Genomic DNA, 14,388 nt, shown 5'->3' with positions numbered 1-14,388 from the left:
TCCTCGAGTGACGTCATAATACCGAACCCGTCCACTATCTCATCGCAGGTCTGAGCCTCTGTCCCTGGAGCCATCCGAAACCTGTGATCAGGACCTGACTCCGCTGGGGGGAGCACTGGCCAGAGCCGCGGACCACCAACATTTTCTCATCGATCGCTGGTTGGTGACCGCGGGTCTACGGCAATATAACACCTTTGATAGTGAAATGATACTTTCTGTACATCAGATCAAAAAGAGGGACAAAGGGATTTGGATCTAAATAATGGATAGTTGGGGGTTATGGCTGTAGTCTCTGCAAAGGACAATGCAAGGACACAACTGGAAGACAGCTTATTAAAAGAACTTTTGTAGCAGGATCAGCAGGTATTCTTCCAACAAAAGCTGCTACTGTGAAAAGTTTTAAAACCGCTTTTAAAATAACATTAACATGGTTGATCATATATGAGATTTTTCTAAATTATTGATAAATGGTTGCTATCATTTTTTTACTTCATTGTAATCATTTTTTTTTCACATATATTGCATCAGTATAATCTAAGGAAAGCAGTAAACAGTTTACAATTTGTAAGGGTCTTTACCCTTCATTATAAGCCTTTCTACATTCCAGACATTATGGTATCAACTTACTAAGTGGTTAACAAACTTTCCCTGTGATGTCATCACTGAAAGCTTGTCTCTGATCAGAGAGGGGAAACGACTCCACCCTTTCACCTATAAATAGCTATTTCAGCTGGGAATAGCATTTCCTCTTGGAAGCTCAGTTATGTTTGATCATCTTTTACATCTTCTCACATGTCTCCTCTGTCGTACATTAGCACAATGCATTATAAAATCTTCTGCACCCTACCAGCGTTCAGCAATCTTAAAGCAAGTCACAGAACAGTTGTGTTCAACTAGTAGATAGGGTGCTGCATCAGAAGCTTGTTGCATGGCCTTTCTGGGCTTGATCCGGGTATATATTTCATTGTTTCAACATATATGATTCTGGTAGTTAAAGGTTAGGTTTAAATATGCTTAAGTTTTGCATTTCCAGGTTCTTCCCTTCACAACCAACAACCCCATTATCAACACGCTAAAAAACTTTTTATCACCGGACAGTATTATGCTAACCTCATGGACCAGGTGTAGGAGGCAATTAGGTCGAAATGCCGTGGAAAGTTGACCAAAGGAATCCTTTTTTTGCAGGACAATTCACCTGCGTTGTGGCTGCCAAATTGAACACCTGGGTTTCCAATTGGTCCGCCATCCCCCCCCCCTACTCACCTGACCTGGCCCCTTCAGAGTATTATCTGTTCCCAAATTTGAAGATACACCTGAAGGGACAAGGTTTTGAAGACATTTCTGATGTCAAAGATGCTGCTGAGAGCTTGTTTGCGGCCAAATAGACTTTTATTTTACGGTGTAGAAAAGCTGCAACTACGCTGTACCAAGTCCATCAGTCTCAGGAGGAATATGTTGAATAAATGTGTTATTTCATAACTCTGGCTCTCTTCTTTCTAGGCAAAGCCAGGACCTTCTCAGCACCCCCTCATATACACCTTACTTTAGACCTAGAGACATCATCAATGGGTCTGTGATTCCCAATGCAATGTGATAAGATAGCTGCATAGCTTCCTGAAATCATTGCAGTACTTAATACTTCTCTAAAGAGCCCTCAGCCTTGCTAAATGTCGTGGGCTAGTATTGTAAGAATTTAGATAAATATCAAAATGCCTTTATGTGTGGGTGTCAGCCTGGAGAAGTGGGTTTTTCTCGGCATTTGCATGTAAACTACCCTAGGTATTGCCCACACTGGATTTATTATCGTCAGACTGGAATCTAATGAATGAAAGAAATGGTATGGGCAGATTGAGTCTTGTAGGAAAAGGGCCTAATGATGCTAGATGTCTTCTAGCTATGAAATGTGACAGACTCTGTCTAACTTGTTGCTTCTATTGCATACCCATGGGTAGTAAAATCCAAATAAGAAATTTTGGTAATGGTAAAGATCCTATACAACTGTGCAAAACTGAAAGTAAGGTTGAAGTTCAGCTTAAAAATACAGAAATATATTCCATTTTATCCTCAGTAATATGTTTTTTTTAAGGAATTATTTACATAAATGTATGCTGAATATGGAAACTAATATTTGCTCATCATTTAAATAAAAAAGCTCTATAAGTCCCTCATAAGGTTGTGGATGCCTATGAGTTTGGCAAAGAATTTAAAGACATGGTTTAATATCAGTTAATCTATTACATTACATTATCCAAGACTAGCCAAGCCAACAAATTAACACAAAAGCTGACCGTTTAATGCTAAAGTAAGTCTCCAAGACCACAAAATTTTTATACAGGATCTCCAGGTAACTCTTGCAACAGTTGGTGTTAATGTTAAGGCATCTATGATCAGAATGGGATCAAACAAAATTAATTGTACAATATGCCAGGAAAAAACATTTACTGTCCAATAAGAATATAAGAAACGCTATAGTTTTTCATGGATCATAAAGGCAAAGACCAATCCCCCTAGAAACAATGTATGTGACTACAGTAACAAGAGATGTGTTTAATGTTTTAGAAGAACCTCTTTCTTCTAAAGACTAAAAATCCTGGAATTGGTTTGACCAAATAATGTAATTGTGCTGGCAATTATTAAGAGGTTTGGGCACTTTATCATGTAGATGGTAAGACAGTATGATCATGCTACTACATGTATAGACTGGAGATGTATGCCCCACAATCAATTGGCCTTTGGAAAACTGCATACTTTGCAAACTTTGAATAGAAATATTTCTGGCCACAATCTATTCTATCTCATTTAGTAGAGCATTTCAATATCACAATTGTCACAAGTTTCCTGCAGAAGAAGAATAATATACCTACCTCTTTACGAGCTTGTCCCTCCTGCCTTCCCATTGCAGCTTATATCATATTGTTCAGCATGCAATACATATGGCAGTGCCTGTGTCCCCCCCAATTGCTCTGATTAGTCATTAGTGACATTGGAACATATGGATCGAAACCACAGAAGACTAAAAAACCTGGAAATGTCAAATACTGACTATTCTTCAGGCAGGTACCAGACATGTATCTATTCATTATATCATAAATCGGCTGTAATGGGGATATATAAGTATTAACTACTTTGGTGAGAAGACATTCAATATATTTTAGCAACACGGTCACTTTAGAGCAATCAACTTAAATATATATATTTCTTTTCAATAATACAAAAAGTGTTCCCCTACAGAGAGCTTGCTTTGCAGCTGTGATCTGACTTTGCATTGTGTGACTCCATATTGTGGGTAATAGGTTTATGTTAGTCCTTCTTTTCTGCATAGTTTGTTCTGCAATGCTTACAGTTAATAACTTATTACAACACAGGCTTGAAAACAATATTGTGTTAGTGTGCTGCACACATGTCACAGAACATAGAACACTGGCCGTCTTCCTGGTAATAGCCGGGACAGGACGGCTTGTTTTGTTTCAGTAGACACAATGGACTTTGCATGGTAAGCATGAGCTCATATTACTGCGAGGCCTGTGCATTCTCCTGACATTGATTTGTGATACATCTCTCCCTAGCAGAGTTCTGTTTCATACCATCTCTCTCAGGGTTTGTAGCTTCCTGGAGCTAATATTTTTTTATATGTGATGTACTTCCAAATTCTTCTTTTTATTTCACCTGGTGGGGGACCCATGCACCCCGCTGTTGTGAACATCATGAATTAGCTACCAAATGTCCGTCATTTGGAGTGACTGTCTCTGTGTTAGAACTACATTTTTCTGCCTTTCTGCAATAGTGACAAAACTGTTGTTTTTTTAAAACAAATTTAGGTAATTGCATTTTTAATAAGCCCGTTCTGTGATATGCATATGCTGCCTTACATATGTACGTTATACCTGAGTTTTTATCTTGGCATGTCAACAGTCAAGAGCCCAAAGTGACACAAACCAGACAACTCTGAAGATCCCCCTATTCTCCATGACACTCTTTTCTGCAATCTCTCCGGGGTGACAGAAATGGTATTTTTAGGTAGATTGTTACAAGTATACTGAGATGATTAGATTACAGTAGGTGATAACAGTGAATGCCAGGCTACTGCTACCCAGCTGTCAGAATGTCACACTTTTTATGACAATAAATAGAATATATATGTCTTATATTGGGAAAAATTTACCCTATATGGGCAACATGGTGGCTCCGAGGTTAGCACTCTGGCCTTTGCCAGCTTTCCCAGCTTCGAATCTCGGCCAGAGTACTACCTGCATGTGTGCAGGTTTTATCCGGGGACTCCGGTTTCCTCCCTCATTCCAAAAACATGCAGTTAGGTTTATTGGCTTCACCCCAACATTGACTGTAATAATGACATATGATTATGGTAGGGACATTAGATTGAGAGACCCTTTGAGGGACAGTTAGTGACATGACTATGAACTTTGTACAATGTTGCGTAATAAGTTGGCACTATATAAATACTGTGTAATAATAATCCTCCAAGCTTTCATTATATTAAGGATATAAGAAACATTTTGTTAAACAAAACCATGAATATAGTTTATGTCAGAAATGTTTTATTCTGTATTTAAACTACTCTTGATCTTACTTAACTTTCTATAGCAGCAGGATCTATTAACATGTATTTTTTTCCTAAATTAGACACTCCAAAAGTATTTTTTTTCTGTACATCATGATTTATGATCATGTAAAGACAAATAGATCCATTGGTATTTTTCATATATCATTTTTTGCTACAGATATACCTTCTGTGGGAACAATATGGCAACCTGATGATTTGACAAGATCCACAGGCTGTGTCAACTTACCAAGAAGATATCTATGCAACAATGTTCTTATTTAGAAAAGGTGGAGCTAAAACTAATGGGAAACTTGAGAGGAAAGCAGTGTCTGAAGGTTGCACCATCTAGCACTAAACAAAATGATAAAATAAAACAAAACAAGCTACTGTAGCACCCATCCATGCTCCAGTTCAGGTGCTCATATAGTTTAGAGATGGGGATCATTCTATGCAAAGGACCCTTGGAGTGGCAGTGTGGCATATATTGATCATCAAACAAACAATCCACCATCCAGGCAGAATCAGTCACGTGATGATGGATCGGAAACACATTTGTGGAGAACCAATCTCAACCCCAGCCAGAATTGGTTTGGCCAAATAATGCAATTGTCCTGGCAATTATTAACAGGTTTGGTCACTTTATCATGTAGATGGTAAGACTGTATGATCATGCTACTACATATATAGACTGGAGAGGTATGCCCCACAATCAATAGGCCTTTGGACAACTGCATACTTTGCAAACTTTGAATAGAAATATTTCTGGCCACAATCTATTCTATCTCATTTATTTTAGCATTTCAATATCACAATTGCCACAATTAGCTATGTCCTTAGGAACACCTACCTTTACACATGCCCATTAGTCATTGCAGAACCATGATCTACTTTACACTTTTAGCAATAAAATTGGCATTCTAGAAGATCACTTTCTTGTAGTTGTGGTAGTGTGGTGATGGTTGGGGGGTTGGGTGATTCAAACATATGTTGTAGTTTGGTTACTACTGGCTATTCTTGTATCAAGAAATATGGGAAAGGCAGATGTTTTCAGGAGCGACAGCTGGGTTCTACACTGAGAATCATTTATCCAGGTTTAATCGTGCTTTTGAGAGTCAGAATTTATGGTAAAAAGAAATATCCTACTTGTTATACAGTACCAGAGTCCCTTGATACATGCAGGGAGGCAGAATGGAGACAGACAGCAGCGGAACTGAGATAAAAGATATTACGGAACAGATAGAATAAACAGATGAATTATCCTAATGCTCAGCACATCTGTTCTTCCTCTGGTATTATGTGATTTATTTAGGACAGGAGGTTTTACCTTCAGCTCTCACAGGGATACTGATATTCTGCATGTCCACACTGAAATGATGGTGTTCTCTCATTAAGGGACATTTACTGGAAAGAAGTTTCAAAGATAATTCTATCCAAAACAAATAAAATCTCTGCATTAAGTGGAATCTGTGGGTTAATTATGACAAAAGGTTGCTACTTATTTGTAGGACTTAAACAATAAAATCGGTGTCATTTCTTTATCATTTTTAGCCATTAATTGGCCTTGGGCTAAATGTAGTACTTAAGCTTCATCTAGACCTTTAAAATCAGTCTTTATAAATGCAAAAAGTGGAGCATGACAACTAGTTTAAAGTTTGCTTTAAAGTGGACCTTTCAGTGGTTGAATCATTTCAGCAATGACATATTAGTGGTATGATTGTTTTTCAAAATTGCTTTACTTTTTTTCAGAAAGCTTCACTTAAATTATTTTTTCCTATGTTATTCCCCTTTCCATATAAAAACAAGGTCTCACTCATTCCACAGCGAAATTCTGCCTCACTTGCCTCCTCTATCACCCAGTTCCAGTCTTCATTCATGCCCCCCATTATTTTTCTCACTTCCTTTTAAGCTCAGGGAATCACAAGCTCACTGCCTAGGGTTGCATCGGTTTGTTGGTTCAGCACCCAAATCAGCCCTTTAAATATTTAAATATTGTATATTTCAAAAGTAGTAACAAGCTCTAGAAAAAAAAGTAATTTTTTATACATTCCACAGCACCCATGGTCCTCAGAGGAGTCTGCAAAGTGTACTAGATAGCATAAGACAGATTGGGTATTACTATTGGAGTTATTAGATGAAATATTGTCATATAGGTATATTATTCATCTCACTGGTATATATAGATGAAATTGTTATATTCATCTCACTGGTTGCCTGTTCTTCTGCCTTCATTTCAGTCTTGCCTAGACTTTAGCATGTGCTTCTTCCAGGAGCATTATCCTACTCCAACCCCTGCTGAGTTGTTTAATGATGTGAGGTTCGGAAAAAGAATAGCAGAGCAAAGGAAAAGTAGAAGACATGTCCCACTGGAGAGGTATGTATATAACCATATTAAACCTATATTAAACAGATATATGTATATATAATTGCAGGGAAGGTCACTTTAAGGGCCAACTCCCAGGTATTTTATTTCTCTACAGTTAATGGTAATCTCTTATATCTCTCAGGCACTCCAATAGTAACATGTTGCAAAGTGTATTTAATTTTCTCAACTCAAGTCATTGGGCCTGATTTATTAAAGCTCTTCAAGGCTGGAGAGGATACACGTTCATCAGTGAAGCCAGGTGATCCAGCAAACCTGGAATGGTCATTTGCTATTTGCTAGCAGATGTTTTGAATCCTGGACCATATCCTGGATCACCCAGCTTCACTGATGAATATGTATCCTATCCAGCCTTGGAGAGCTTTAATAAATCAGGCCCATGGTTCTAGTCCCCCATAACATATCCAATATATTGTGAGAAAAAACAGCATCAAGTATGATATCTTAGTTATGGGCTTGTATCATTGAAATCTAATACGCCAGTTACAAAAGGAAAATCTCCCCACTGGCATATCCAAAACCAAAAACGACACAGGTGATTCAACCTACAATATATCTTGGATTAGAGTTAGTCCTTAATTCACATTGGAGGAAAAAAGTTTTAGCTGTGACTGATATAATGTATTCTCATGTGGCAGGAATTCCATTTTTACATCTGAGCTTTAAAAGTGCATGTACAAGATCCAGATACATCTTGTTATTGCCTCATAGTCTGCCAACCTCCCTTGTGTCAGTTTACAAGAACCTGAGTCATCACTCTCCAAGGGAGACAGGATGGAGAGAGAGCTTCAGATAAAGCAGCTAGAGTTACATGTGGCCAGGAAATTCTGCCTACTTGAAATAACACAATGTAGATACAAACATTTATGATACCAAACAAGTTAAAGCATTCTTAACATGGCAGTTGATATCACCTGTCTGCACCCACCAAGAAATAATGTGACACTTCAAATCTAAAAATGATTTTCGTGTAAAGTCATTCCATTCCATAAATTCTAGAAAAAGATGAGTAGTGAAAAAATAAAATATGTCTGTACACATGAAGTCTTGGCCTCCAATGGTGGCAATTTTTAAAAAAATAGATGGGCCATCTCAACAAGTTTGTGATCTAATATCTATGGGCAGTTTTAATTTACTTACAACTTATCCAAACCTTTGTTTTTAATATCACACACATATTACGTGAGATGCACAAAGCTTGCAATTCCCTGTGGTCACCAACAGCAGCACTATAAGTAAAGCCTGCTGGGGCAATTAACCAAGAGACCACCCTGGTGATCTATAAACCATAGAGCCACACCAAGCCTGCTTCCCATGTAAATGTTATTCTACGGGATAGGTTTTTGCTGTGAGGTGCCCTAGCGTGTTTAACTTTGTGTTGGATGCAGGTTGCAAACACATGTTGAAAAGTACTGGTGGCTTTGGTAGGCAGATGGATATATAAAGTATGTAGTCCATGTGCATATGGCCACATGACTGAAGAATACTTGCATATGGCAGGAACCTTTCATGAGTGATTTTTATGATTAATATAGAAACTTAGGCTAAAACAGATTGATATGATGAGCTTTAGTTTTGTTGAAAAGTATGGCATTGTTTAATAATAAAGCACACAATCAATTCATTCACCTACCTGACATGATGTAGCTATGTCCTCTGCCTCAACTCCATCGTGGCAACAGAATATCTCATGCAGGATCAAAGAACGATTATATCTATTATATCATAGGGTTATAGATTATATCAACATGCATAGGTAACAAATGGAAAAAGTGCTGAGTGTTTTTTTTTTTTTTTATCAAACAAATGCACAGTAGTGGAACTAAACCCAAAAATGTAAAAATTGCAACCTGGCAGGTTCTTTATTGCAGAAGGGACAGGTAATGTTCCTTCTGCAATAAAATATCCCTACCTGCCTGATCACAATTTTTTAATTGCACTCATTTGTCCCCAGGTGCTGCCATCTTCTTCTTGGAGTCCAGGTCTTTGGCCATTGGGGGGGAACTCCCACACGCCTTCATTCAGCACCAACTTAGTGTTTTTTTGACACATTTAGCCTGATTTAATAAAGCTCTCCAAGGCTCAAAGGATATACTTTCAGCCGTGAAATTGGGTGATCCAACAAACCTGGAATGGATCTGGTCCAGGATTAAAACATTTGCTAAAGCATAGAAATTTGCTAACACATAGAATTTTTTTGAAATCTATTCCAGGTTGCTGGATCACCCAGCTTCACTGCTAAAAGTGTATACTCTCCAGCCTTGGAGAGCTTTAATAAATCAGGCCCATAAAGTGAAGAGGCAGGTATCTTTTATTGCAGAAGGGACATTGCCTGTCCTGTTCCGCCTGTCCTTACCGCCTTAATTGTACTTTTTTTATTTACTCAGTAAACAAATTCTAATGCCATTCAGTAAATTCTGCAAATATACTTATTCAAGGTCATTCAGTTTCCTATAATCTACATATTTTGTATTAGCTTCTTGTTACATGATGCTTCATGCTGCAGTGCTTGTGAATGAGACGACAGTTGCACAGATCTGGATTTACTCATCGGGGCACTTAGCTGTAGTAGAAAACACCAGAATGCAATCAGTCTGTAGACAACTCGGCTCCCCTTAGTCTGCATATAAAAAAAATGTTTTATGATTGACTGGAATATTCCTTTAAAATTTTTTGGCAGTTATCCGTAATGTCTGTTTATCCATTCTATTGTAAATCGCAAGTCTCAGCATCCAGTTATGCAGGTGTTCATATGTTTATTCATAATGCATTTCCTGTGCTAATGCAAAATATATGACTAATACTGTCCCATGTTACTTTTGACAAGCACTATCTTCATCTCTTCTCACGTCTGCTGGATTCAGAAATATTTCACTTTTCTGTGAACGACTATAAATAGAGAAGAGAGATATTATTGACAATGACCTCACTGCTTATGGTGATTGCACTGCCTGTAATTGAAGTCTGAATGAAAGAAAAATGTATTGTAAATGGAAGAGAATGCATCCACTCCTGATTATGGCATATGATATATTGTACGTCAATGGCTAGGCACACAGTTATAAAAGAAATTAGCTGTTTGCAAATTGGTACTGATGACCATAAAATTAGGTGAACACCTTGCCTTAGGTGACCTCTCATAGTGCTTCTGCCAGATGCCCATATTTTTATAATTTACAACACACATTTACATTAGAGGGCTGTGTACACATAATCATTACTTTCTCTTCTTTGATTTTCTTGTAAAATTACCGGGAAATTAAAACTGAATTTTTGATGGAATAAATTGCATAAGCAGAAGTTATCTTTTGTCAAAAGTGTATGCCAACATAATCAGTAGATGCAGAAATATTGGTAATGTTATATTTAAATGTAAATTTTTCCTGCAAATACAAGACCTACCCACACATAATTAATGAAGAATGTATATTTTGTGATTTATTACTGTGTAACGCAGGGTGAATGTTGCTATATGAAGCTCACCCCATATGGTGGGGGGTTATAATGGGGGGTGTGAGGATATTGAGAAAGTGGTGCAGAACACAAGCTAGTAAGTTGAACAAACTTTTATTGCTGGGATTAAGTGCTCCTTTTGCCTAGGGAAAGATTAATATGGAGATAAAGTTACCTTGTGTCTTGCTCATAAGACCAGCCCCTGCAGACTCTTTGGAGGCGTCACAGACCAGTCAGTCACAGTTCTGACCTTATCCCAAATATTGCAGGACCAGCAGCACTGCATTGTAAAGGGCCCTCCCTGGTTGTAGAGATTCGAGCAGTGTTTATAGGCAAACTTCGATAGTATGGAGAATACAACAGATTACGCCCACATTTGATAATAGGCCTCCATAAATAAAAGAAATGAAATGCAGTAAGTGGGTAACCAGGGACAATACAGCAGAGGAAGCAATGGCTAGGTGATGGTGAAATCAGGCAGACTTTATCTAACTTTCTGCAGCTTCTAATGCACATTGAATGAAAAAGGAAAGGCATAGGTAGACAATGGTGTGGGTGAGTTACCAAACAAAGTAAGGGGGTTTTGTGACTTTTTCAGTAGAAATTAACAAATTATTGTAAGACATCAAAGTCTTTACACAATAGACAATGTATAAATCGGGGTTGCCAACCGGTGGTGCCAACCGGTGGAACTATTAAAATTTTAATAGTTCGCGGATCTGGCTGGTGCACTCCCCCAGCGGAGGGGGCAGCAGCCAGAGCCGCAGACCATGTCTCCCATACGGATTGTAGGCTTATCCCATTAAACCTGCGATGGGAGGGTGGGCAGGTTCTGGCATTATGACGTCACTCTGGGGAAAGTTTCTTCCCCTTTGAGTGACACATGGCTCCGGAGTCCGTGCATTTAGTGGTCCGTAGGTCCGGAAAGGTTGGCGACCACTGGTATAAATCATGTTTTTAGAAATATAACATGACTACATGAATAAGTATAATGAAGAATTCAGAGACACATTAGTTTAAAAATGTGTATAACAAAAACAATCTCAATGCCTAACATGTTTCGAAATGCAGCTTCCTCAGGGGATGAGAATGGGTTAGCACATTGTTGTATATTATAAAAGAATAGAGTTACTTTAGAAAATGCTGTGATAAATGTATGTCCGGTTCTGTAATAAGTAATAAAACAAGAGTAGCTAACATTCTGTAATAATGGATTCAAACAGGGACTCAAGTGTTGTAGAGTAGTGATAGCTTGGGATTCCTATGAGGGCTTGTTAGGGATCAAAATCTCAGTCCAGAAAAGTATGAGTTCAGGTGATGACCTTATTAAATGTAAGATTTAAGTTTTTGGGACAAAGTATCAGTAGGTAAGAGTGGTACTAAGTATAAAGATTATAAGATTTACAGACTAGGCTCAGGATGGTCTTCTTACAAGCCCCCTTGACCAGTATTTATGTAACCTAATAATAATACAGTAACATTGCTTTATTGCATTTAATTTACTGTATGATATTGTATGAATAGTAGGTCTATGTTAGTAATAGGGCTACAATATAATAAATAATATAGATTGTTTTACATTTATGCCTACAAAAAGCCTGTCTTTTCCGTACCCCTTCCCCTCCTTTATGTACTATTTAGAACCAGGCTAGGCAATAGCAACACTCCATCACTATCTTTGAAGACCCCTCCTTTTGAATCAATTTCCCCCTATTATTTATGTACTCAGTCATCCTTTGGTGAATGAACCCAATACTAGCTATTCAGGAAAGAAGCAAAAATTGTCCTGATATTCATATACTATATTGGAACTAACATTGCAAATATACTAGAAGCTGTGAAATATAGAAAGAAGGGAAATGCAATTGTGATGACACTGGTAATTTAACTGGGAGTGTCAGATTTTCTTCTCAATCCTGACAGCGACTGAATGGGCAGGGATGGGAAGGTAATTAGAAAATGCTGTGGGAGTTGTCAATAAGGTAGAACTATGGCCTAACAACAAACTATTTAGTTTCTAATTGTAAATGTTCCCTTAGTCATCCTGTAAATACATATTAAAACCTGTTGGTCCTGCCAGTGAATTTCTCCTGTGATGGGGGACAGCCTTTTATTCTTTTGCACTGCTGCTATTTTCAAAGTTTTGTAATGAAGGCTGTGCTTGCTTGTGCTACAATGGGATAAGAAGGGGGGATATGATCACCCTGTATAAATATATAAATGATCCATATAGAGAACTCTCTTCTCCATTATTCACTTTGAGATCATTACAAAGAACAAGAGGGCACTCTTTGGGTCTGGAGGAAAAGAAGTTTAAGCTCTGGATAAGGAAGGGATTCTTCACTGTAAGGTCTGTGACCTTAAGGTAGTTTCAGCAACTACTTTAGATTGCTTTAAAAAAAAAAAAGCTGGATGATTTCTAGAAGAGCAGAATATAACTGGGGATTAAGGCTTTTAAGTAAAAAGATAAGAGACTGTTGATCCAGGGAACATCCGATTGCCTCATGGAATCAGGAAGGAATGTTTTCCCCCTATTGGAGCAAATTGTACCAGGGTTTTTTTTTTTTTGCCTTCCTGTCTTATAGGGTTTTATATCTGGGGTGTGTTTATTTCCCTAGTGGTTGAACGTGATGGATTTATGTCTTTTTTCAACCTAAACTACTATGTAACTATGTAACTATGAGGCTCTTGTACGTCTGTCAGACCTGGTAAATTGCTCTGATAACAGTTTTATGGTTCCAGTTACAGATACCAGACCAGTCCTTGTTTGAATACTAATTTCCCAAGTATAAGAATGCTTTATGTAATACTAATAACATGGCCAGGATCATCATGGACCTATGGGATACCTATCTCTGGCACATGTACACTTTTTGTCTCTGTTTCCTGTGTTCTATTTTTGCAATGTACATTTTTACATGTACTTGGATGAGAAGATTTTATATTCCTATATATGAAAGCTAACAGGCAGAAGAAATGGACTTGCTTGTTACAACAGGAAGGAAACTTAAGTGTTATTAGACTCCTCATCCCATTAGATATAATCAAAGGTAATTAGGTTAGGCCTGGCTGAGCCCCTGTCTCACCCTGTGATTGGAAGCACTTGGCTGGAGGATAATCAGACAGAAGAGAAAGTTCATTAGATTGTAGAAAGTCAGCAATCGCTCTGCTGGCAATGACTCATAGGCCTGCGAGTCTACCTTTACTATTTTAAAGGATGCTCAATTTCATTCTATTTCCAGTGTAAAAGAAGCAAAACATATTTCTCCCAATGCAAAGTGACAAAAGAAAAAATTTTAAAGAGATGAAATATAACTTTTGAGAGATGTATTCATATTTAGGTGCAACTCTAGAAAAAATTGCAGCTTTGGCTGAATATTAATCCTTTCATGGGTGTTGTCCCTCCAACAATGTTCAATTCTCTTCTCTTCTTCTTCCAAGGTACATTCAACCTTCCTCCAAGGCTACACAAGCTCGCCCTGTGAGTCCAGGCTGTCAATGGTACAACCTCCGGGCTAGCTTCATTACAAAACTGGACTCACAACAAGCTTGGTAGCTTTGGTTGAATAACTATGTTCTGGCCTTTGCAGTGCTAGGTCACAGGTTCGAATCTTGGCCAGGATAATATCTGCATCTAGTTTGCAGGTTCTCCTCGTGTTTGCATGGATTTCCTCTGGTTACTCCAGTTTTCTCCCACATTCCAAAAACATGCAGTTAGGTTAATTGGCTTCCTCCCAAAAAATTGTCCTTAGACTGTATTAAGGACATAAATATATGGTAGGGGCATTAGATTGTGAACCCCTTGGAGGGACAGTTATGGATATGACTATGGACTTTGTACAGCGCTGCGTAATATGTTGGCGCTAAATAAATACTGTGTAATAATAATTATAATAATTTCCCATTTGATAGTGAATACACCATCTTACCAGTGCCACTTGTCAGCAGTACAAGGCCAATCATCATTTTAGCTATCTGTAAGAGTGGCATTCTG

The 14,388-nt window shown here is 38.0% G+C and overlaps 1 long non-coding RNA gene across 1 annotated transcript; it reads left to right on the top strand.

Moving 5' to 3' along the window:
• Positions 1-3,397: 3,397 nt before the first annotated feature.
• LOC140344054 (uncharacterized) lies at positions 3,398-6,018 on the top strand. Its single transcript, XR_011923470.1, has 2 exons — positions 3,398-3,493; positions 4,740-6,018. It is a non-coding gene; the product is annotated as an uncharacterized lncRNA (long non-coding RNA).
• The last annotated feature ends 8,370 nt before the right edge of the window (positions 6,019-14,388 follow it).

The sequence above is a fragment of the Pyxicephalus adspersus genome, chromosome Z (assembly GCF_032062135.1).
Source record: "Pyxicephalus adspersus chromosome Z, UCB_Pads_2.0, whole genome shotgun sequence".
Classification (NCBI taxonomy): Eukaryota; Metazoa; Chordata; class Amphibia; order Anura; family Pyxicephalidae; genus Pyxicephalus; species Pyxicephalus adspersus.
Note: the sequence above shows the minus strand (reverse complement) of the source record. Positions and strands in the feature narration are given on the sequence as shown.